The following is a 22,523-nucleotide window of genomic DNA, read 5'->3' as shown; positions in this document are numbered from 1 at the left end:
ATTGATCATCTAGACTTCATATTGTGATGGAGAGAATGATAACAGTGCAGAGTAAACACGGAAAGTGTGTCTTGTCCATAGTAGTTACATTATGAATAGCACAAAAAGTTGAGGAAATATTCTTCCAGTATTTGGAAGCAATTGATGAATTTAGCAAGACAGTTGCTTACATAATGAGGAATGAGTGGATTTCTGACACATGACATAGATCTTTGTTGCTTCACTTTTGTCTTCCTTGTTAAAGTAAATGGAAATGTCAACCAACATTCATGTCTAAACTATTCTTGATTATTGGTTGCAACCATAGGTTAGCTGTGGATAAAGGGTTTGACTAAAATCAACAAAAGCATTCTATGAGAATCAACTGGCTGCAAGGAATTTACAGTAAGAAGTATTGTGTATTTTCCTTTTGTTTACTGTGCATTATAGGTCATTTATAGCAGCAAATTTGTCATATACATGTACATTCTTTTCAGAGAACCAGTTGTGGAACATTCACCAGCCCACCTCTGCTCATAGGGATGTACAGATACAATAAGGTAAGATTTGAAGTAGATGAGAAAGAAAAAGGAACAGCAAGGAGAGGGCCCCACTAGAGCTGCAAATGATGCTAACAGACAATTTCATATTACAGAGGGCAGACGTAGGCTATGGTAGGCCACAGATTTGCCTCTGAGCTTCCTAGCACATCTTATATAAAGGAAAATTTGATCACGTACTGAATCTTCAGTGTTTGGGTCAGAAGTTGTAGCGTTTTTCCTAAGCCAGGTCCAGAAGGAATTTTATCCTGAGGGTGTGTGTAGAGGAACAGTGTATTTTTATAAATATCAATAATGTCCTTAAAGCAAACCTCATTTAGAGTCACAGGGATGCTTCCGGGAGAGCCCCTCTCTGAAGGCTGAAAAATTCTTGCCAAAGTGTATTTCTTTCTTTTTTTAATACATGTATTTATTTTATTTATTTATTTTTGGCTGTGTTGGGTCTTCGTTGCTGTGCGCGGGCTTTCTTTAGTTGTGGCGAGCGGGGGCTACTCATTGTTGCAGTGCGCTGGCTTCTCATTGCAGTGGCTTCTCTCGTTGCAGAGCACGGGCTCTAGGCTTGTGCGCTTTAGTAGTTGTGGCACACGGGCTCAGTAGTTGTGGCTCGCGGGCTCTAGAGCCCAGGCTCAGTAGCTGTGGCGCACGGGCTTAGTTGCTCTGCGGCATGTGGGATCTTCCCAGACCAGGGCTCGAACCCGTGTCCCCTGCATTGGCAGGCGGATTCTTAACCACTGAGCCACCAGGGAAGCCCCAAAGTGTATTTCTGTAAGAGACACATATTGAAGTATTTGGGGGTGAAATAATATGAACTCTGGGACTTGTTTTAAAATTCTCCACAGAACAAAGGAATAAACAAACATCTGTTGAAGTGAATAATCGAAGCAAAAAGAGCAAGATATTGCTAAATATTGGAGCTGGGTGATGGGCAGTTGGGAATTCATTAAACTCTTGTCTACTTTGAGACAAGATTGAATCTGATCCATGTGTCTCTTGTCATAACAGCTCCTCCTCCCTCTCCCCAACACACCTTATCTCCGCTTCCCCCTCCTTGCTATTCATGTGGTAGAAAAACTGGGTCTTTTGTCCTGCAGAACATCCCACATTGTGGATTTGGCTATTGCTTTCTCATGGTGACAAAAAGTATTACCTTAGCAGAGAAATCCATTAAACTCAGAGATTATCCTACAGGAGTGATACACGGGTCAGGAATGTTTTAGTGGAAACAAAAGGGAAGAGAAATGAGCCATCTGATCAGAGGAAAGGAATCACAGTAAACAGGGGCACAGCCCACAGGGAAGGTGAGGAAAATGGGGGCTGAAAAGGAGAGGAGAGCCCAGAAGAAACACTCTAGATAAGCTTCATTTACTCCTGATTTCTGAGTTCTTTGTCTTCCAGCACCTCCCCTTCCTTACCCTGGCACCTTAACCCTCAGGCAGAGTGGTGGGGGTAGGTGTCAGGGACATTTTCCCCCTTCTGGTTGCACTGTCGAGCTAACACTTAAGCAATTTTAAAAAAAAAAGTATTTCTCTTGAACCACATGCTTTTAAAAAAGGACAAATACATTTAAAATCAAACCAGTTTTGAAGAGGCAGCATCTTTTTTTTTTTTTTTTTTTGCGGTACGCGGGCCTCTCACTGTTGTGGCCTCTCCCGTTGCGGAGCAACAGGCTCCGGACATGCAGGCTCAGCGGCCATGGCTCTCAGGAACAGCCGCTCCGTGGCATGTGGGATCTTCCCGGACCGGGACATGAACCCGTGTCCCCTGCATCGGCAGGCAGACTCTCAACCACTGCGCCACCAGGGAAGCCCGAAGAGGCAGCATCTTTATCATCTGCCATCCTTGGGATTCATTTCACATTCAAATAAATAGAAAACTACTTGCAAAGAGGCACATTACACCCAGATTTACCCAGGGGTAATTTACAGGTGGCATTTCATGCCATAACTTAATGGCACTTTATCAACATTGGATTTTCTGGGCTCACTGATTAGTTCATGCTATATGGAAAGTGCTTTGCCATAATTTTTCATTAGCTTCACAAGTTACGCCATTTGGAACCATGTAAGGTGGCTAATGTTTCAGTGGTTTTCAAAAACACTTTGCAGTCAAGAAATTCAAGCACCAAATGCCAGTGACTCAGGAACCATTAGACGTCTGAGACATGACCATGACTAAAGATTAGCTGTAACAGTATTTGGATATTTTAGAGTCTTTGAAATATATGAACGCTCATTAAACTAATGAAGATGAGCGTCAGCCCTGGGCTCTTCCTGTGGCTCAGCTGCGGCCAGAGGGTGGTGGCTTCCAGTCCAGGCATACTCACTGCCAACCCTGTCCCTCACCTCTCCTATCTGCTAAGGCAAATACTTCTGCTTCCCAGGCATCACAGAAGATGCCCTCACGTACTCTCCAGGAAGAACCGGTAGCAGTCTAAACCTGGGAGATGCTTGACAGCTGAGAAGATTGGTCTTCCTGGAGAATTGCCTGGAGGGTTTGTCTAGGACCTACCAGTGGGTCTTCTCCAGTTTCTAAAAAATGAAATACAACAGGGTGAAATGGAATGGGAAACCATCAGAGCATGTGATAACGACAAGTACTATTTTGTGAAACCTTTGTTTCAATTATTTATGTAGGTATATGTGTGTGAGACATAATGTGGAATGTATTTTTAAATGTGAGCTAAGTCAAAAGGCCTTGAAGAATGCTGCTCTCAGAATGTATAATTTACCGCTGGAATAAGCCAGACTAGTAAGAAGCTGTTGCCTGGACACATCACAGTGGCTCCTGAAGCAGTGCTAGAACATTTCCATAATAACAAGTTTAAAACAATACAAACCTTTCCTCTCATGTCTTACCTCTCTGAGATATAGGTGAGCTTAATGAATTCCTCTGCTCAGGTAACAAGTTAGCATTTGTTCAGTATTCATTCACTCAACAAACATTTACTGAGACTGTTCAAGGCACTGAGAATATAATGGTGGGAGAAAAACAGACAAAAATCCCTGTCTTAGTGAAACTTGTATTCAAGAGTGGAGGCAGCACAGACTATAAGCAAAGGTAAATCAGTAAAACAGAAAATGTTCAGTGGCTGTAAGTGCTAAGGCAAAAAAATAAACAGAAAATGGTAACAAGGAGCATTTGGGGGCTGTACTTGTTTTCTATTTTTCTGTATAACAAGTTACTACAAACTTAGCACGTTAAAACAGCACACATTCAAGACAGTATGGTACTGGCACAAAAACAGAAATATAGATCAATGGAACAGGATAGAAAGCCCAGATATAAACCCATGCACATATGGTCACCTTATCTTTGATAAAGGAGGCAAGAGTATACAATGGAGAAAAGACAGCCTCTTCAATAAGTGGTGCTGGGAAAACTGGACAGCTACATGTAAAAGAATGAAATTAGAACACTCCCTAACACCATACACAAAAATAAACTCAAAATGGATTAAAGACCTAAATGTAAGGCCAGACACTATAAAACTCTTAGAGGAACACATAGGCAGAACACTCTATGACATAAATCACAGCAAGATCCTTTTTGACCCACCTCCTAGAGAAATGGAAATAAACACGAAAACAAACAAATGGGACCTAATGAAACTTAAAAGCTTTTGCACAGCAAAGGAAACCATAAACAAGACGAAAAGACAACCCTCAGAATGGGAGAAAATATTTGCAAATGAAGCAAGTGACAAAGGATTAATCTCCAAAATTTACAAGCAGCTCATGCATCTCAATATCAAAAAAAAACAAACAACCCAATCCAAAAATGGGCAGAAGACCTAAATAGACATTTCTCCAAAGAAGATACACAGGTAGACAATAAACATGTGAAAGAATGCTCAACTTCACTAATCATTAGAGAAATGCAAATCAAAACTACAATGAGGTATCACCTCACACCATCATCAAAAAATTTACAAACAATAAATGCTGGAGAGGGTGTGGAGGTAAGGGAACCCTCTTGCACTGTTGGTGGCAATGAAAATTGATACAGCCACTATGGAGAACAGTATGGAGGTTCCTTAAAAAACTAAAAATGGAACTGCCATGCGGCCCAGTGGTCCCACTGCTGGGCGTGTACCCTGAGAAAGCCATAATTCAGAAAGAGTCATGTACCACAGTGTTCATTGCAGCTCTGTTTACAGTAGCTGAGACATGGAGGCAACCTGGGTGTCCATCAACAGATGAATGGATAAAGAAGATATGGCACGTATATACAATGGAATATTCCTAAGCCATAAAAAGAAATGAAATTGAGTTATTTGTAGTGAGGTGGATGGACCTAGAGTCTGTCATACAGAGTGAAGGAAGTCAGAAAGAGAAAAACAAATACCGTATGCTAACACATATATATGGAATCTAAAAAAAAAATGGTTCTGAAGAACCTAGGGGCAGGACAGGAATAAAGACACAGATGTAGAGAATGGACTTGAGGACACAGGGAGGGGGAAGAGTAGGCTGGGATGAAGTGAGAGAGTGGCATGGACATATATACACTACCAGATGTAAAATAGGTAGCTAGTGGGAAGCGGCTGCATAGCACAGGAAGATCAGCTCAGTGCTTTGTGACCACCTAGAGGGGTGGGATAGGGAGGGTGGGAGGGAGATGCAAGAGGGAGGGGATATGGGGATATATGTATACATGTAGCTGATTCACTTTGTTATACAGCAGAAACTAACACAACATTGTAAAGCAATGATACTCCAATAAAGATGTTTTTTTTTCTTTTTTTAAAAAAACACACATTTATTATCTTACAGTTTCTGTGGGTCCAGGAGTCTGGAGATGGCTTAAATGGTCCTCTGCCCAGCATCGCACAAGACTGCAATCAAAATGCCAGCTGTGCTGAATTCTCATTTGGAGAATTAGCTGGAGAATAATCTTCTTGCAAGCTCATCCAGGTTGTTGGAAGAATTTAATTCCTTATAGTTGTATAACTGGAGTCCCGGTCTTTTTTTTCTTTTGGCCATGCCTTGCAGCATGTGGGATCTTAGTTCCCCAACCAGGGATTGAACCCATGCCCCCTGCAGTGAAAGTGCTGAGTCCTAACCACCAGACCACTAGGGAACTCTCTGCCCTGGCTTTTTGATGGCTCTCCACTGGAGGCCACTCTGAGATCCTAGAGGCCTCCCAGTTCCATTGGCCCTCTCACAGTGTGGTAGCTGACTTCTTCATGTCAGTAAGGAAAAGCTCTTGCTCTAGTCTGCTAAGATGGAGTGTTATATCATGTAATGTAATTATGGGGTGACAGCCCATTGTCTTGCTATATACTGTAACCTAATCAAGGAAGTGACATCCCATTACCTTTGCTCTATTTTATTAGAACCAAATTACAGGTTCTGCCCTCACCCAAGGGGAGGGGAATTTGAGGTGTGGCTCCTTAAGGGTCACCTTAGGGTACACCCAGACACAGTGAGGTTGCAGTTTTAGACAGGGTGGCCAGAAAAGGCATCCCTGAGAAGTATCATTTGGGTAAGGACCTGGGGAGGAGAAGAAGAAGAGAGTCATGTGGCTATCTTGGCGAAGAGCATCTTCCCAAGAGGAAAAAGCAAATGCAAATCCCCAAGGAACATGCCTGCCATTTAGAGACAAAACAGCCTGTGTGCTGATGAGAAAGATCAGAGAGGGACAAAAGGATGCTTGCAGGAGAAAAGAGAATAGCTGGAGAATTGTCTATGAATAAGCAAGAGGAATCTAGTGCAGAAGTGAGCAGGTTGACATTTGCTAGTAGCAAAGACCAGAAATTCATGGTAAAAGGCTTGGAGGCAGAGTATATGGGCACATATACAAGTGTAGCTATGGTGATGGGAACTTCTACTTTCTCACTGAACTAGGAAGCAAGGACATCTGCTGAGAGTGAGGATTAGGAAGGAGGTGTTAGCGATTTGAGGGGGAACAAGAAGGATGACTATTTGAGGAAATAGTCATCCATGAGAATGGGATGGGAATGGCTCCCTCCCGGGAATGGACCAGGGAATGTCATTCTGTTTGCTTGACAGCATACAAGCCCCACCTGACCTTAGTGGTTATGAATTTAAGGAGAGACCAATCAGCATGGTTGGGTGTTTTTCACTGACCACAGTCAGTATATGTGGAGCTAGGCAAGATACATGCAGGGAGCTGGATTGAACCAGGGTTGTGGTTTAGGTAAGTGAATGTACAGAAGAAGAGAGGGGCGAGGTGCAAGGGAGTGGTTGTGGTGATTGACCATGGAATTTAAACTAGGTCAGATCCAGCAAGCAGAAAGTCAATAAGGATACAGTTGGATTGAACAGCACCATCAATCAACTGGATCTAATTGACATTTATACAGTTCTCCTCTCACAATAGCAGAATACTCATTCTTTTGATGCTCACATGGACGATAGAACACATTCTGGGACATAAAACATACCTTAATAAATGCAAAAGAGTAGAAATCTTACAAAGTATGTTCTCAGGCCACATGGAATTAAACTAGAAATCAGTAACAGAAAGATAGCTGGAAAATCTCAAAATCTTTGGAGATTAAACAACACACTTCTAAATAACATATGGGTCAAAAGTGAAGCCACAAGAGAAAATTTTAAAGTAAATGAAAATGAAATTACAACATCAAAAATTATGGGATGCAGTAAAAGCAGGGCTTAGAGGGAAATTTATAGCAATGAATGCATATATTAGAAAAGAATGATCGAGTCAGTTGACATGAGATTTAAGGCTAAACGTTTTATGGAGGAGCATGGAGAGGTGCCGAAAGTGATATGAGATGCAAGAAAGACACCCTCATGGAACAAGAGAAGTAGGAGAGAAAACAGCCACCACTTGAGAGCCTGCAGGGAAAGCAGTGTCCCAAGGGGAAGCTAGGTTCCAGTGAGAGCACAAAGATGCAGGAAAGTTCAGAGAAGAAATTCAGGTTGTGGAGATTTTGCTGATGATTTTCAGAGAGCTCCGTGGAAGGGTTTCAGGGAAGGGGGTCAGAAAAAGGAGTGTCAGAAAGGGGTGGGTAAGAGTTTGAGGGTTAAAGGATGCCCAACCAAAGCAAGGTTAAGGGACAGGATGAGTTGGGGCAAGTTGTCCTGATGCTGCAAGAAGGGAGGTGTAGGGGTCTCCTGGGGACACACAGTTCTGTTGTCACACTGCATTGAGCTTGCAGTAGAGTGGCTTTACTCTGCGTGATCGTCTCTTCTGACTGCTGCCGATGGAGACCTGCAGAGGGCACTGTTTTCCTGAGCAGGGGAAACCATCCATGTCTGAGTCCACCAGAAAGAGTATGGGGATGAGTGGTGGTTAGGGTCTTTGAGGTTCCAAGGAAGAGTGAGTGACATGCGTGGTGTACCTTTGTCGAAGGAGGTTTATTGTAGGGATACTCAGGGAAGTAAGGAAGACAGGGAGCTAGGCCTCAGAGAGAAGGGTGTTGCTGGTTAGAAGACTGTGATACAGTTATTAATCAGACATACGTTTAGTGGCTCTGCTGACAGACTCAACAGTGTTTCAAATAAGCAAGTGTCTTTGACTCCTAATTTAGTGCTTAATCCTTTTGTGAAACATCTGCTCTTGTCTCAGTTTTTACTGTTACCATTGCTGCTCATTCTCATTTCATGTTTTGTATTCAAATTCTCTGAGAGGATATCCAGTCAACTGCCCCGTCTAATCTACCCCTCCCTCCCTCTCTCTCTCTCTCTCTCTCTGTCTTTCCATCCCTGCACCCATCAGTACATCCAGTCATTTATTTATTCATTCATTTAGCAAGTATTTATGACACCTGAAACTAATATAATACTATATGTCAATTATACCTCAAAAAAAAGCTTCTTTCAAGAAACAAAAACAAAAAAACAAATATGGATGGAGCACTTACTGTGTTTCAGGAACTGTTCTAGGAGACCAAAGTGATGAAAGCAGATAAAGATGAAGCTTACATTCTAGTGCATATAAACAAAAAATAAATGCATGAGAAGTGCTATGGAGACAAAGCAGAGTAAGGCGGAGAGGAATATTGAGAGAGAGAGAGAGGGAGAGATCAGGAAAGAGCTCTCTGATAAAGTGAGCAAAGGCCTTGAGGGAATTGAGGGAGGAAGCCATGCGGATATCAAGAGGAAGAGCATTGTGAGCAAAGGAAAGAGACAGTGTTTCAGGAAGAGCAGGGAGCCAGTGTAGCTGGAGTGAAAGGAAGGTGGAGAGGAAGGAGGTGAGGTCAGGTAGGTGTGTGGAGGGAGGGCGATGGATGCTGAGCATAAGCGGGAGAGTGACAGAGTCTGACTTGCTTTATTTAATTACAGTCGTAGAGTTGTATTCAGGTTCATAAGTGATTAATTTTCTTTCTCAAAGTCTAAACAGAAATCCTATTCATATATAGTTTTTTGAAGTACAATTCACATTCAGTAAAATTCATCCTTTTGAGGATCTGCAGGGACACCACCCCTGCAGAGAACAAAATTCACGGATGCTCCAGTCCCTTAGTATATAACCTATGCAAATCCTCTCATACACTTTAAACCATCTCTAGATATCTTATGGTACCTAATACAATGAAATGCTATGTAAATAGTTGTAAATGTAGTGTAAATGCTATGTAAGTAGTTGCTGGGACGCTGCAAATTCAAGTTTTGTTTTCTGGAACTTTCTCAGTCCCCCCGCCGACCCCCACCGAATCCGAGGTTGGTTGAATTCACGGATGTGGAACCTGAGGAAAAGGACAGCCGACCACGTAGTTCTGTGAGTTTTGACAAACACATGGAGTCGTGTGACTGTCACCACGGTCAAGATACAGACGAGTTTCACCACTCACAGAGTTCACTGGGGCCCCTTTGTGGTCAGCACCTCCCCTCTCCACAGCCTCTGGCCACCACTGTCCTCTTTCCTGGCCTTTTAGTTTTCTGTCTTCAGAGTTATGGCTATAGAGCATCATACAAATGAAACTATACATTGTGTAGCCTTGAGCATGGATCCCTCCACCTGGCATAGCATATTTGACATTCATCTGTGTTACCATGTGTGACGGTAGTTTGGTACTTTCTTGGCCACACCGCACAGCATGCGGGGATCTTAGTTTCCCGACCAGGGATCAAACCCGTGCCCCCTGCAGTGGAAGTGCAGAGTCCTAACCACTGGACGGACGGCCCAGGGAATTCCCTGGTCTTCTTTATTGCTGAGTAGTGGTTCAGTGTGTGCATGTTTCCAGTTTTAGATGAATAAAATCGAGTCACTATAAAAATTCACGTACAGGTTTTTGTGTGAACATAGGTTTGCATTTCACTTGGCTAGGTACCTCAGAGCAGGATTGCAGGGTCACATGGCAAGCGTATTTTACCTGTAGAAGAAATTGCCAAACTGTTTTCCAACGTGCTTGCATCGTTTTGCATTCCCACTATCAACGCATGTCACTTTTAAAATTTTAGTCATTTTAGTAGGTGTGTAGTGATATCTCCTTGTGGTTGTAATTAGAATTTCCCTAGTGACTAATAATGTTGGGCATCTTTCTTAATGTAATTATTCTCCTTCTGTATATCTTCTTTGATGAAATGTCTTTATAAATATTTCATGCCTTTTATAAATTGATTCTTTTATTACTGAATTTTCAGAATTTAAAAATATATTTATGATACAACTCCTTTATCAAATTTATGTTTTGCAGATATTTTCTAACAGTCTTTGACTCTCTTTTTTCCCATTTTTTTTTAACAGTGTCTTTTGAATAGCAGACATTTTCGATTTCTACTTGAGTCCAATTATCAAATTTTTAGGTTTCACATTTTGGTCTATGATCCATTTTGAGTTAAATTCTATACACAGTGTGAGGCATGCATCAAGGTACATATATATATATCCGTTGAAAAGACTGTTCTGTCTCCTGTGAATTGCCATGGAGGCTTGTGTCTGGCTGTGTTTATGGGCCCTTTTCTGTTGCATTGACCTGTGTCTGCCATTTCCCAGCACCTCACAGTGTTGATTACTGTAGCTCCGAGCTTCTCCCCTGGGGTCAGTTCTGCCTCTACCCCCTCCCCCCATCCCAGGGTACCTGGCAACGTAGGGGGACATTTTGATTGCCATAATTGGTGGGTGGAGGTCAGGGATGTTACTAGACATCCTATAACGAATGCACAGGACAACCTCCCACAACAAAGAATTATCCAGTCCCAAATGTTAATCATGTGGAGTTGAGGTGCTCTGTGTAGCTTTACAGTAAGTCTTGGAATGAGATAGTGCGACCCAAACAGAAGCAATTTTGGAGGAATGGGGAGAATATTATGAACGTACGAGGTTGCTGTGAGGATAAAGCTAGACAGTATATGTAAAAGTGCTGGGCACACAGCTTATGGTAATTAAATGCTAATTTCCTCATTATTTGTTACTGCTCCTGACCTTGACCAAGTTTTCTCCTCTTTGCAGTCCCTTTAGTGTGACTTCTGCTCTTGTCCAGGGCCTACATATTCGATTTTGAGACTCTCACCATGACAAGTACTCTGTTAATAGAGCCCTGCTTGTTTCTCCTTTGCACACACATGTCACGCATGGCCTGGGGTAGGGCCTGGTATTTGCCGTCAAAGCAGTGTTTCTTTGCCCTTTGGCCACCTGCTCACTAAGGAGGTGTGCATGGTAAAGATGCTTAAGATCTCCTCCCAGCAAATTTCAAGTATATAATACAGTGTTATTTACTATAGTCACCAATGCAGCTTCCTTTGTGAAGGTGGTTCATTCTGGTGCTAAATGGTCTGATGTACTGGACAAGAAGGTGAAAGCCTCAGGCTTTCGTGTTCTGTGATGGCCCTTCTGGGTCAGGTTGCCAAAGAGTAATGACCTTGCTGATGACTTTCTCTTGTCTTATGCTTATCCTGTGCTACATGGCCACCCTGTGTGGGCCCCTTGGCCAGGATGGACCTCAGAGCATTTGCTACACCTCCTCCAATCTGCAAATTTCCCCATGTGTGACATTCATTTAAATTCTGTCGTTCATTTATATGTGCCAGTTATGGTGATATGTTCAAGGGTTATAGTAAGGAAGAAGATAGAAATGATTCCTGCCCTCACAGAGTTTACATTTTGACTGGACCAGAGGCATTAAGTAGCTTAATAAATACTCAGTAAAGGTTTGTAAAATAAATTAGTTCTCCCATATTGTTTATATAATGTGAATTAATTTACATTTTGTCTATGCTGCTTTCATGCTAGAACGACAGCTGAGTGATTGCATCAGACACAGAATGGCCAGCATAGCTCAAAATATTTATTATCTGACACTTGACAGAAGAAGTTTGTTGATCCCTGGTTGGATGCCTCAGATTTGTTCAGAAGATAAGGTCATTCAGGGATGCCCTTTGTGTTAAGGGTGAGGAGGGAAGCAGCATTGATGGAAACCACTTGTGGTCACAGCCTCTCATGGATATGATGGTTCATGGGAACATCTTCTTGTCCAATACATTGATCCATTTAGCTCCAGGCTGGACCACCTTCACAATGGAAGCTGCATGGTGACTGCAGTTAATAATATAGAATTGTATACCTGAAATTTGCTGGAAGTAGATCTTAAGCGTTCTCACCACACACACACACACACACACACACACACTCAAGTTAACAGTGTGAGGTGATGGATGTGTTCATTAACTTGAATCATTTCACAATGTGTATGTATATCAAATCATCATGTTTTACACTTTAAATATATACAGTTTTATTTGTTGGTTATTTCTCAATAAATCTGGAAAAAATCCACCAAAACAACTCAAAAAAAGCTGGAAAAATTCCCATGTCACCTTATCCTAAAACTGTTTCTAGGAGAGAGGAGGAAATATTCTTTCTTCTCACGGAAAAAAATACAAAAAATACTCTGAGTCAGAAATGTCTGTTTGTCCACCAAAATCTGTCCTCCCAATTTCATAGTGTGGAGTGGGAGCTGCCAGACAGCTGTCCAGTCAGGAACTGCATTTCCCAGAGTCCTTTGTGTCAAGTGTGCCCATGTGACTAGTTCTGACCAGTGGAATGGGAATGGGAGTGACCTGCCATTTGTAGGCTGGGACTTCAATGGAATGCTCACTGAAGCCCTCTTTCCCCTTTGGCTCTCTGGATGTAGAGGGCTCTGAGGTTCTAGGGCAGGACTTCTCAAAATTCTGTGTGTGTTGGTGTCACCCATATCTGGAGATCTTCTTAAAACACTGGCCTGGTACAGTAGGTCCAGGGCAGGGTCTGAGATCTTGCATTTCTAACAAGCTTCCAGGGGATAGCGGTGCTGTTTGTGCTCAGACCCTCTTTCAGAAGCAAGCAAGGCTCTAGGGGATGGTGGAGCCATAGAATGAAAGGAACATGACTCTGAATCACTAAATAAGGAAAATCTCCGTCTTCAACCAGCAACTCCTGGTCTGTTACCTGAGAAATAAGCCTTTGGAGGTGGGAGTGGATTTGTTACAGCAGTCTTCTGGGAGTGGTTCAGAGGATTCACTGCTTCTGTTTGAAAGTGTCTTGGCAGAATAATTTAGGACAAAATCATTGCTGGCTGCTCTACCCCTTTAATGTGGGTGCCTGTTCCAGATAACTCCTTCGTTTTTTAAGATATCTATACCTAACTATATTTTAAGACCTACCAAGGCCTTACACCATTAGCTCCTTGATAATAGAAATGGTTAAGAAAAAAAAAAAATCTGGGTTTTGTTTTTGTTGACTTTGATTAAAAACAGAGTGAAAATGTTTGGGGATGGGTTGTGAATGATCTGCTTCATCTGGCAGGAAGGTTAGTGGAGAGCAGACCATGAGGGTCTTTGATCCTGGGAGGTCAATGTAGGGAGTTCAGGTAGAGTCCCTTAAGCAAGGGGCCAGCGGGTGAGTATCAGGGCCCTGGTACAGGCTGCAGGGCTGAGGCTGGCTGGAGGAGTCGAGCCCAAAGTGTGGTCACTCAAAGGCTGCTTGACACGAGTGACAGGAGCCTGGGCAGGCAGTCAGATGGGATACAGGTGTCTTTGTGTGTGTGTGTGTGTGTGGTATTGGGAAGAGTTGCGGTTGGAGCAGAGAGGCAGAGGTAGTCTGGACCAGTCCAAGGCCAAAACCCGCAGGGGCCTTTTGTCTGCTTCCAGCAAACATTTACAGTGGGGAGGTCAAGTTCATCTGAGGGACCCTGACCCGCTGGACCCAGTGTGCTAGAACTCAGCTAAGGATGCTAGTGGAAAGTCTCTCCCTGGGTTCTGAGCAAGGAAGGTTGGAACAAGAAGGCTTGCCCTGTCTCTGTTGCTCTCTGGTCCTGACCTTACCTTCATGAAATAAGAGCCAGAGCTGGGTCTTCTCAAGGCCTGCTGGCTTTGGGACAGAGCTGGGCCTGAGCAAGAACAGGAGAAAGTCAAGGGGAAACAGTTACTGGGTTTATTTTGGGTAAAGCACCTGGTTGAGTTGCAGAAGCTAGCCTTCATTCCAGGTGGTGTTCAAATATAAACATCAAGCCCTTTCAGAATTTTGTAAAAATAGCAGCAAACTTGAGAAAAATTGCAAACTGTCTACTCTGACTAGTCAGGGCCACTTACCATGTTGAAAGCCATTTTTATTCAAGGGAAACTGTATTGGATTTAGACATAAGGCCGGTTTTTAAAAAAATTATCCAACCTTCAGCAAGTATTTCACTGAGTGCCTATTATGTCAGGCACTGTGAGGGTTAATTGTAGAAACACAAGATGAATCTTCAATCCACATCCTGATGATGGAGAAAAGAGCAGAGAATCTATAAGAGTTGTGAGCCTGTTTACTGATTAGATACCTGCCCAGGAAAGCTCTTCGAAGAGTTGAAATACACCAGCAGGGCCTCCTGAGTCCTCCCGGAAAGGCTGGTGGCTGCCTGAGACAGGAGCTGGGAGAGGCTGAGCTCAGTGTCGGCAGCCTGTGAGGGCTGCAGCCTCCATCAGAGGATGGAGAAGGGAGAGAGGCAGGGAGCAGGGAGCATAAAGGTCGTCTCCCCTCTAGCCCCGTGTTCTGTATGGGACCCCACATCACATCAGGACGTCCTGCCCAATGAATACCCACCAGTGGCCTCCTGCTGACTGTTGCGTGGAGGCCCAAATGCTGGCCAAGGCCGGTTAGGCCCTGTGAGATCTTGACCCTGCAGCTCTCCAGCCTCCTGCAGGCAAGTTCTCCAAATCCTCTGCCCTCAGGTGACCGGCTGCTGTCGGGCCTCAGATTTGCCACCTTGGCCCATGTGCCCCTTCCTCTAGGGTGGCTGAACCATCCCGGTTTGCCCGGGACTGAGGGGTTTGTTGGGATGCCCACTCGCAGTTTTAAAGCCAGGACCGTCCTTGGCGAACTGGGGAAGGCGTGCGGTCTCTGTGGGGTGGGTAGTGCCTGTCTAGTTTAAGATTATAGTCTCAGCCCTCTGCACACTGCCTGGCACATGGCTGACACCTGATAAATATCTGTTGAGTGAGAATTCCAGAGCACCACTGCAGATGTTTTTATGTCCCTCAGTTAATAAGAACAACAATTTAAAAATGTATATGTGTCAAATATTTACCCTGTGCTCAAGTCAGAGTCCCTGACTAGTTCTTGGCACCATGACAGGTGCTCACGTCTCCTTATCTCTCGCCTGGAGGATGTCAGTACCTGCCAGAGTGTCTCCCACCTCCACTGTACCTGGACAGGACTGCCAGGGCTTCCTCCCAGAGCCCAGGGCTGAGTTCATCTTTTCTTTGCTCAGAAACCTCTAATGACTCTCAACTGCTCCCTAACAGCATTTGTGATCTCCTTGACCCTACCTGTGTTTATCCTTATCTCTCTCTTTCTCTCTCTCTCTCTCCCCCCTCCCCCTCTCTCCCTCTTGCTCTCTCCCTCTCGCTCTCTCGCTCGCTCTCTCTCTCTCTGTGTCACAGTGTCAGTCAAAATAAACAATTCACTGTTTCTCTAACCTACTTCCAAGTTTCTGAACTCTGACTTCCCTCATGCTGTTCTATCCCTTACACCTCCTCTACCTTTTGAAATTCTACCCATCCTTCAAAACCCAACTGAAATGCCCCTTATCCAGGATGACTTCTAACTGCCTCCAACCATTTCTGCATCCTCCAGAGTCCAGCACGTCATGCTTGCTGCTTTCCGTCTTGATCGCCTAACTTGAGAATAGGGGCCTGTGTTCTGTTCACCTGTAATGTTTTATGTATAGTAGGTACTCAACACTATTTAAAAACTTTTATTAAGCTGAGTTAAGTAGGTTTGCCCAAGTGAGTGCTCCTTTTGCTTCACATAGCCCCTAAAATAATCTTATAAAACTCTAGGTCTGATTTCATTTTTAAGTTGACATCCACATTCTTATCACAAATGTAAATATTGCAAAGGATGTGTTTTCTCTTTTATATATGCTTTAAGTATATTTTATTTAAACCTTATAGTTGTAGATTTAACTCATTCAGCTTAATGGAAAATAACTGCCGTATAATCTAGCTGGAAAAGCCAGTCTTTGTGGTCAAGCCAGACAAATAGCCAAACCACACGTTCAATCAGAAAAAGTCTGACTTTATTTTAAAACTCAGGTAAACGTGGGTGCTAATTCTTAGATAGATAGGAACCCTACCAGGGCTCTTGTATTGAAGGAAGGCATTGCCTACATCAATTCTTACTCTGTAGTTTGCTCTCCTGACTGTCCCTCAGGAGGGCTGCATTCTCCAGTTGTCACTTTGTTTAATGCCCGAGAGGTTTTACACTTCAGGTTGATGAACCAGAGTAAAATTTAGGTTAGGTGATAGGTCCGCCTTTCTTCCATAATGCAAAGGGTCCTTGTGTAGGGCAACTGGGAATGGGCAATTGGCAGTCCGCAGGTTTGAAATGCATAAAAATGGAAGTTGAAGTTCTGGAAATAGATTCCATTTAAGCCATCCGTGCCTGTGTATCTCCTAGAAAGACTCTCTGCCCCAGGAACGTGTGTTCCTCAGTGTGAAGGCAGTTGACCTAGGAAGAAATCATAGCGGAGGTTGCATTTCCTTTCACATGGATAAACCTTGTTAGGGTTTTAGAAAATTTACCTTCCACTCAATGACAAAAGGTCACTTTGTTGCTTCACAAGATTCCCAGGTTCTTCCAGGTGAAATCACTCTCCAAGAGGCAGTTTCATCAGAAGAAAAGATCACAGAAAACTCTCAGAACCTTTTAAAACAGATACGGCTCTCATTTGTGGTTGCCAGTTACCCTCCCCAGGGTGGTGGGACAGACTTCAACTTTTCTGGAGTGCCTGATCACTGGGCTGCCTGGGTGATATGCTGCCAAATGCCCAGGAAGAGGTCAGTGTAATCCTAGGTTGTTGCTCCATTGTTTATACCCAAATGTTTACAAACTACAGCTGCTATTACCACCAATAATCATAATCATCTCTACACATTTAATTGGTGCCCTAAATAAACTAGACATGATGCAGAATCACGCACTGTCATTAGACATAGTGCTCTTACTAGTTTAAGACTTGGAAAGCACTCTGGTGATTTTATAGGCATCGTGTCTGGCACTATGGTTAGCTGAAAAAGAAATCTCTATTAAATCCAAATTCTTCAGCAATTAGGTCACTCGATTTCGCTGTGAGTTTGGCCTAAAAAATAGTATCAGTAGGGCAGGGGCAGATTCATCTTAGGGGATCCCCAAGCTTGGGGGGAGACTCAATATGAAAGAAAATGTAAAATTTCAAGTAAGCTTTAGGGCTTATGCAAGCTTGTTTCTTCAGCTTCACAGCAAACGCACCTCTACTGCAGGAACATCAATCAGGTTTCTGGTCGAGTGCCTGACACTTGGAGTACACATTCGAAGCTCTTCTAGGCACGTACAGACCTCAGGAGCCACACACTTCACAGTTTCTGGGGTGTGTATGATCCACTGCTTGGAAGGTGAATCAGATCCTGATGAAAGCGAGGGATTCTCTGCTGAAAGCCTGGCTGTTGTTCCAAGACAGAGGCTGCAAATTGGTGGGCTGTGGGCCAGTCTCTGTCTGCAGATGGCTTGTTGTGGTAGTGTCTTGTCTTCCTGTTCAGTGTTTCTTAAAAATGTGAATTAAACCGGTCAGACTTTAAAAAAAAACATCAAATTTCATATAAAAAGCTGATTTCTTTTTTTTTTTCTTGTTTTTTTTTTTTTCCTCACTTGGGAAACTGAAAGTTCCACAGTGGACTTGGACTTGACAAAATGACAGCTTCAGAGGAGGGATGTGCTTGTTGCTCCACCCAGTCTCCACCTGGCTCTCTTCGCTTTTTATTTTCCGGCCTGACCTTGGAAACATGTGATTCATGGTGAGACCCTTGTCCTTCCAGACCAGGCTCCTCACTTGCCTGGCCCTAGTGCTGCTCTGCCCCTGCCCTAATCTCTTTGGTCTCTGACTTGTGGTCTTTTTGATGCCCTAATGACTTTTATTTTCTTTTAGAATAGTAATCAGATGTGCAAAATTAATATTTTCACCTCATTTTGTTAACTACATTGTTTTATGTGTCTTCTGCTTTTTCAGCTTGCACTTGGCCATTCTCAGATTAGTTCATAAAGAACGACATATATTTATTGTAAATATCTCAACTTTTGTGCTTGATTTCACACTTTGTATCAGCTTCTTCCCTTTTCTAAGAGTGATACATAGATTTAATTAATTTTTTTTTTGGAGATTTAATTTTTTAAAAATTATATTGGAGTAAAAAATAGCTTGGGAATTTTAGGTCTCCTGTTGACATCAGTGGGAAGTCTTGACAGCACTAGGGTTGAGAACTGTTTCTTTGGGTTGTAATCTCCTTGATGGCAGGGTTGTCATCATCCTATTACTATTACTTCATAGAACTCTCCCTTCTCCCTAGTGTAGGTATTGTAATATGTTGCAGACGGTTTTCTTGGCCATTCATTTTGGACCTTTACACTGCTTTTCACTAAATGTTGGCTTCTGCATAAACTTGGGATTTTGCATGACAAAATTTCAGAATTAAAAGGAAAAAATGTGATGGAATTTACTGGTAATTGATACCTTAAATCCTTTTTGAAAAAAAGGCTCAGTATCAATCAGTGTAGCAAGCAACAGAAACATACTGCCAATTCATAAACGATGTAGTCAGCTGACAGGCAAATACCAACTAGATTGTATACAAGAAAACTCTCAGTTTACTTGGGTGAAAAAAGTCAACAGATATTGCCCTGGCAATTTCACTGTATTTAAAGTCAAGTTTCAAAGAAGTCCTGTTTGGGGCATTAAACGTATCCTTTGAATAATCTGTGAGAACTGCAGTTTTTAAAACTCAAGTCAACTTCCAGTAATTATTTCCTTCAAATGAGCACTGCCGACAAAAGAGTTTTGTGCATGGTCAGGGTTGGCTAAGTTTAGAATAAATTTAGTGGAGTAAATGAATTTTAAAAGTAAGCTGGTGCAAAACTTGAATTTGGTTTTTATCTCTGTTAGGAGAAAAGTTTTCTTAAAATGTTGAGCTGCCTTTGATAACAGATTTTAAGTTTCTTTACCTTTTAAGTGATCTGATCTGTATTTGCCTTTGAAATCTTTTACTGCCACTTTGGTTAAGTGAATATTGTTCCATAGTGGCCTATGATCCTATCTGACCAAGTGTTTTAAAGCTTTTTGATTTTTTTTTTTTTTTTTACAAAACTTCCCAAATCAAATCCTAATGAAGTTCTTTTAACCTCTAGCTAACTTTGGAATGCTTCCAAGGGTCCCTGAAACACCCCAAAGAGAGATATCAAACTAATTAGGTTCATTTGGTAGATTAAATTACATGGGAAGTATTGTCAAATGAGTAATAAGTCTTCTTAGGTTATATTAATGGGAAAATGTTATTAATATAGGTGTTCTAGAAATTATATGGAATTCTTGAAAATCTGGTATCTCCTGGTAAAATTATCAGTCATAATTCTAGTTATTAAAGTGTTGTATGTCACAGCAGTAACCAAGTTTCTTTGTCAATTGCATTGTAATCATATTTTAAAGGTGCCTTAAATCTTTTGTCATTATAGACAGTTATGGTTTCACTCTGATGCTTTTACAAAAATGCTTCCTCTTCAAGAAGATTTCCAGAAAGGACTTTTTGACAAATACAGGTTTCTGACTTTCAGACCATAACACTGAACTGGGTAAGAAATTAAAGAATTCTAATGGGAAACCTGATGGCTTCATAAAACTGTTAACAGTAGGACTGAGTGAACTGGTGACTATGGCTATAATTTTTATGGTTTCTGTCTGAGAAATAATTGGTTTTAATCTGTGTTTTCCAGATATAAGGAAACCCTTCTCCTCAAGCTAATTATGACTTATAGCAGTTTGGTAAATTATACCTTTGTAAGCAGAATTGAAACATTTATCTTGCCTCTCTATCTGATCCCTCCAGAGATCGGAAACGCATAGGTTCCCAGTAGCTTTATCAGATAAATTAGGAAGGACACCTCCTAACAGGTGCAGGAATCTCAAAGTATTTGGGGACCGTGAAAAAGGAGGAATTCACCTAAATCTGTAAGACAATGTCTGTGACAAGCCGTGGGCATGACTTTCCTAGCCCTGAGAGGCCTTTTAAAAGTTCAATCTGACATAAGCGAGAGAGTGGCATGGACATATATACACTACCAAACGTAAAATAGATAGCTAGTGGGAAGCAGCTGCATAGCACAGGGAGATCAGCTCGGTGCTTTGTGACCACCTAGAGGGGTGGGTGGGATAAGGAGGGTGGGAGGGAGGGAGACGCAAGAGGGAAGAGATATGGGAACATATGTATATGTATAACTGATTCACTTTGTTATAAAGCAGAAACTAACACACCATTGTAAAGCAATTATACTCCAATAAAGATGTAAAAAAAAAAAAGTTCAATCTGAGACTCCTTATAAAAGTTCTAGCAAAGCCATTTTTTTTAAAAAAAGAAAAGCCTATATGATGAATTACATTTATATAAATCATCAGGCCAAGTTTATTGAGACTAGACTTACTTTACAAATTGGTCTTAATTTGGCTATATTTGGTAGAAATAAGGGTAATTTTAGAAAAAGTTATGTTTCAGTGAATATTAAATTCTAGTTTTGTTGGGGTCTGCATTTACTGCCTAAGACTGACTTCTCAGATAGTTCCTTGCTGTCATTAATTCCTTGCTGATATTAATGTTAATATTAAATTTAACTGAGTCATTAATAGGACACTCTTAAGTCTGTTTCTGAAGCTTATATCATCTATCTTTGGATGAAGATCAGATGTCCCAAGACCTGTAACCAGGTCATTATGTGTACTGGAAAAAGACATCTTTTAAAGGACCATCTCCAACCTAGATGGAAAGACCCTTATCAGGTACTCTGCACTAGCTCATGCACAGCAAAACTGAAGGGAATTGACTCTTGGATTAATATTTTCACATAGAAAGGGCCCCTGCACTGGACTGGTCTATAGAGAGGGCTGCTGATGTCAAAATCACCTTAAAACAACGCTCAAACAGAGGAGAAACTACACTCATACCAGGATGAGAGGAAGACAACATTGGAAGTAGACAGCTGGCCTAAGATGCTGCACCTGACCCGTAAGATCATTTATTGTGTTTTCTTGACTTCTTGGACCTTTGTATAAGAATCAAATGTTTTTCTATCATGGGCATGATCCTATGCTTGTTTTAAAATTCAATCCAGTCGTTGGGTTTGTGACCTGTGTCTCATACTTCTGGGTTACCTTGGTGGATTTCTCCTGTCCAAGGCTCTGATTGGTTGGCTCTTAGGAAATTTATTCTAAAAGAAAATTATAGTTCTGTTCAGGACACTATTGATATTACTAGGTGGGATCCCCTCACCTGGGCAATTAATAGTACCTGCTCTGACCCTGGCCATAAGTATGAATTTTCTTTTACAGTCACTCAAGTTCAATCAGAGCAAGAGACAAAATTTCAGCCAAAGCATATAACCTCCCAAAATTATGGGATGGATTTATGTGGTTAACACTAGGCTATGGTCACTTAAGTTTAAAGGCTCCCTATGTTGGGTACAATTAAACCATACTAAGGATAACCAGCCTAGTGACATGAGGAAATTGGGCTGGGCGCCTTATGGACAATGCCAGTATATGATTTCCCTTAGAGGCAAGCATTGGTACAGAACAAACTAAGTCAGACAACCTGGGGATATGACTAATGGAAGCTCTCGACTTAAATTCTTACTTAGGACCTTACTAATACTGCTAGCTATGTTATTTGTATATTGCCTGTTTTACAAAACTGTTGTTTCCTGCATTATCACGTGTGACTGAACCTCTGATAAAATGATGTCTAGGTGACTTGAAGCAGTTGACCACATATATAGTTCTATATGAGAACAGTGATTTTAATAGTGTAACTCTAGATATGGGAAGAAGCAGCAAGAGGGAATTTTTATTTCCTGGACTGTAACAGACTAGTAAGACAGGTGGTCCAGCGACTTTTGACTACTGTTAATAAGGCCTAGTCCAGTAATAGCACACTGAGTGGCCTATCAGTGAAATCCTCGCCTGACTTAGGAATGAGCATTCCTAGCACCATGGGACGAAACGGTCATGAAATGCCTCCCAAACCATGGTTGAATTTATGACCATGAGGCGGCCCTGCCAACTAAAAACTGGCACTTGCCATCTGCCTCTACAAGGATTAGGTCAGTAGCCACGGTCGTCACTGACCTTCAGCACCCCCTGAATGGAGGCCAGGGTGGAGATCAGGAATGAGCACTCTGTGCTCTGGCAGAACAGGTCTTTGGATAGTTAAATATTTTCAGGAAAATACTGTATGAGTCCAAATCTTGCATCTCCTCATATCTAGAAAAGCAGTAAAATCATTAATGGGGACATGTGCTCCTCGTGACTGGCAGCAAGCCTCTGTGAAAATGTGTGCCTGACTGCACATACCCCCGCTTTGCTAAAATCTTATATAATACCTCTCCCCCCACCTCTTTGGAGCAGTTTCTCAGAGCTATCTGAAATGCTGTCTCCTGGGCGATAGTCCTCATTTTGCCCCAAATAAAACTGAACTCACAACTCTCACACTGTGCTTTTTTTTTTTTTTCAGTCGACAACAC

The 22,523-nt window shown here is 42.2% G+C and overlaps 2 protein-coding genes and 1 long non-coding RNA gene across 8 annotated transcripts in view; 2 read left to right on the top strand and 1 right to left on the bottom strand.

Annotated features, from left to right (window-relative positions):
- The window catches only part of PHTF2 (putative homeodomain transcription factor 2), a 148,450-nt gene extending 138,419 nt beyond the window's left edge, over positions 1–10,031 (top strand). For 4 of the 6 annotated variants that reach the window (XM_060304758.1, XM_030834288.2, XM_060304756.2 and 1 more), the window contains 2 exons: positions 477–539; positions 5,312–5,428. The gene's annotated coding sequence lies outside the window, so the exon portion shown is untranslated. Of the gene's footprint in view, positions 1–476; positions 540–5,311; positions 5,453–9,161 lie in introns of those variants that run through there. The other 2 variants (XM_060304754.1, XM_060304759.2) reach the window with 2 other exon arrangements.
- The window catches only part of MAGI2 (membrane associated guanylate kinase, WW and PDZ domain containing 2), a 1,362,215-nt gene that overhangs the window by 5,046 nt on the left and 1,334,646 nt on the right, over positions 1–22,523 (bottom strand). The gene's annotated exons all lie outside the window — the stretch shown is intronic.
- Positions 17,006–21,005, top strand: LOC132597796 (uncharacterized). The gene is made up of 3 exons (XR_009565123.1): positions 17,006–17,761; positions 19,470–19,586; positions 20,854–21,005. It is a non-coding gene; the product is annotated as an uncharacterized lncRNA (long non-coding RNA).

The sequence above is a fragment of the Globicephala melas genome, chromosome 9, assembly GCF_963455315.2.
Source record: "Globicephala melas chromosome 9, mGloMel1.2, whole genome shotgun sequence".
NCBI classification, from domain to species: domain Eukaryota; kingdom Metazoa; phylum Chordata; class Mammalia; order Artiodactyla; family Delphinidae; genus Globicephala; species Globicephala melas.
The sequence above is the reverse complement of the archived record's forward strand: the minus strand, read 5'-3'. Positions and strand labels throughout refer to the sequence as shown.